At 51.8% G+C, this 3,090-nt stretch overlaps 1 non-coding gene across 1 annotated transcript; it reads left to right on the top strand.

Moving 5' to 3' along the window:
- Positions 1-2,598: 2,598 nt before the first annotated feature.
- Positions 2,599-2,754, top strand: LOC141173236 (5.8S ribosomal RNA). Its single transcript, XR_012252619.1, has one exon. It is a non-coding gene; the product is annotated as a 5.8S ribosomal RNA (ribosomal RNA).
- The last annotated feature ends 336 nt before the right edge of the window (positions 2,755-3,090 follow it).

Below are 3,090 nucleotides of genomic sequence, written 5' to 3' on the forward strand. Positions count from 1 at the left end.
TTCCAGCTTCCTGGTGGTGGGCTGTTACCCTCACTTTGTAGCTTTTTGTTTTTGGCATTTGAACCCGTATATAGGGCTTGCAGGCACCAAACTTGGGTCTGATTCTGGTTCATGATAATGTAATTTAATGTAAGGTGTTATAAGATGCTGTAAAGTTGTGTATATTATTTTGTATGTTTATGGTTATCATGTATATTAATCTTGTATGTATGTGTATTATGAAGTGTGTGGGGGGTTTAGTTTAGGTTGGGTGGGGGATTTCGGGGGGAGGGGGGGGTTTGGTGTTCGGTGGAGGGGGGTGTGGTATCATGGACGTCCTGAAGTGGATGAAAAGGCAAAAGGACCTGTTTTATTCGGGCCACAAACTTTAGTGGGACCCTTGTGTGATGTGATAAGGCCACAAACTCTCGTGGGACCTTGGGTGTCAGGTGTGGGTATTTAGTTCAGGTTTTGTTATTAAAAAAAAAAGTAAAAATTTAAAAAAAAAAAAAAAATGTTGTTTGTGTGCAGTGTTGTGTCGGCCAAGAGGCCTACTTTTCTCTTTTTTGGCAGTGGGCCAGGTTTTTAGTTCTCTTTTTTGGGGTTTGGCATGAGTGTATAAGAGTGAATGTGTGTATGTTAGGAAGGGGTAAAGGAAAAAAAGAACAAGAGGAGGGTCAAGGCCTTCCCTTGCTGAGGGGGGTTTTGAGCAAGAGGTATTGCTCTAGTGGACATTTTTCTTGCTAAAGATTTCTGGACTTTGTGTTTTGGGCTTTTTTGGGGTTTCCTTGGGGATTTGTTTACTGGGGCTTATATTTGTATGTTGTTGTTTTTGTTGTGTTTAGTACTTTTATATAAAATAAAAAAAGAGTTCCAGCTCCAGTAGCGTACACTAAAGCTGCTACAGTTAAAAAGCTCGTAGTTGGATCTTGGGATCAAGCTGGCGGTCCGCCGCAAGGCGTGCTACCACCAGTCCCAGCCCCTTTGCCTTGGGGCGCCTCCCCGATGCTGTTGACTGAGTGTCACGGGGGCCCGAAGCGTTTACTTTGCAAAAAATAGAGTGTTCAAAGCTGGCAGCCATGCCTGAATACTCCAGCTATGAATAATGGAATAGGACTCCGATTCTATTTTGTTGGTTATCGGAACTGGGGCCATGATTAAGAGGGACGGCCGGGGGCATCCGTATTGCGCCGCTAGAGGTGAAATTCTTGGACCGGCGCAAGACGAACCAAAGCAAAAGCATTTGCCAAGAATGTTTTCATTAATCAAGAACGAAAGTCGGAGATTCGAAGACGATCAGATACTGTCGTAGTTTCGACCATAAATGATGCCAACTGGCGATCCGGCTGCGTTATTCCCATGACCCGTCGAGCAGCGTCTGGGAAACCAAAGTCTTTGGGTTCCAGGGGGAATATGGTTGCAAAGCTGAAACTTAAAGGAATTGATGGAAGGGCACCACCAGGAGTGGAGCCTGCGGCTTAATTTGACTCAACACAGGAAACCTCACCTGGCACGGACACAGAAAGGATTGACAGATTGAAAGCTCTTTCTCGATTCTGTTGGTTGTGGTGCATGGCCGTTCTTAGTTGGTGGAGCAATTTGTCTGGTTAATTCCGATAACGAACGAGACTCAGGCATGCTAACTAGCTACACGACCCCCCGCTGTCCGCTTCCAACTTCTTAGAGGGACAAGTGGCGATCAGCCACGCGAGATCGAGCAATAACAGGTCTGTGATGCCCTTAGATGTCCGGGGCTGCACGCGTGCTACACTGAATGGACCAACGTGTGTCTACCCTTCGCCGACAGGTGCGGGTAACCCGCTGAACCCCATTCGTGATGGGGATTGGGGATTGCAATTCTTCCCCGTGAATGAGGTATTCCCAGTAAGTGCGGGTCATAAGCTCGCGTTGATTAAGTCCCTGACCTTTGTACACACCACCCGTCGCTACTACCAATTGGATGGTTTAGTGAGGTCCTTGGATCGGCCCCACCGGGGTCCGCCAAGACCCTGGCAGAGAGCCGAGAAGACGATCGAACTTGACTATCTAGAGGAAGTAAAAGTCATAACAAGGTTTCCGTAGGTGAACCTGCAGAAGCATGATTAACGGAGCAATGACCGAACCGAGGAGGCGTGGAGCCGGAAGCTGATTTCCCCGACTGCCTCCCCCTGCCCGAAGGGGTGTGCAGCGGGATACTTCCACTCCACTGGTGCAACCCACACGCGGGGGGCAGCACCGGGACACCGAGGGTGATCGCCGGGCGGACGACGACGACGGGCGTGTAGTCCCTGCTGTGTTCCCCCCCAGGAAAAAAAACCACGCCCGTGCACCCGTATATCTCTCTCCCTGGGGTTGCAGGCCCTGCCGTGTTCTCCCCCACTCAGGAAAAAAAGCCCACGCCCGTGCGCCTGTTTACCTCTCTCCCCGGAGTTGCGGGACCAGTCGGTAGGTCAAGAAGCCTCGAGCCCTACGTCATTCCCTTCCCCGCCGGAGGGAGGTACAGCGGAGGCCGAGCGCCCAAGGCAACAGGGCCGAGAGAAAACCCCCGACGCACCCCCTCTGTTGCCAGCCGATGTACTTAAAAACCAGGTGCCCCAGAGTGCCCGGACCCAGAAGAGCGACTCTTAACGGTGGATCACTCGGCTCGCGGGTCGATGAAGAACGCAGTAGCTGTAAGAATTAGTGTGAATTGCAGGACACATTGATCATCGACACTTCGAATGCACCTTGCGGCGGCCCCTGGTTTCTCCCGGGGCTACGCCTGTTTGAAGGTCACCCCTCCATCGATCGCCTCCATGGCGCGGCTGGGGTCCCGTCGCAAGGAATTTTCAGAGGGAGGCCCGAGGCTTCGCGCCCTGATGCCCTTTCTCTCTCTCTCTCTTACGTTTCCCCAAGGCCAGACCCACCCGCCCAGTTACCCTCCGCCCCGACCAGGAGCGTGCCACGAGACTGTCTGTGGAGACTCAGGTGTCACACTGTCACAGAATACTGGAGGTAGGGGGCCTAAGCTGACCCTAAGCTGGGGCCCTGACTAATCCCTCATCCTGGAGGTACTGTTAAAGGTACAGAGGTCCAGGCCGCCAGCGTAACCCCTACCTCCTGAGGATCCCT

The sequence above is a fragment of the Phyllobates terribilis genome, unplaced genomic scaffold (assembly GCF_046119375.1).
Source record: "Phyllobates terribilis strain yellow unplaced genomic scaffold, ASM4611937v1 Scaffold_12__6_contigs__length_324123572, whole genome shotgun sequence".
Taxonomy (NCBI): domain Eukaryota; kingdom Metazoa; phylum Chordata; class Amphibia; order Anura; family Dendrobatidae; genus Phyllobates; species Phyllobates terribilis.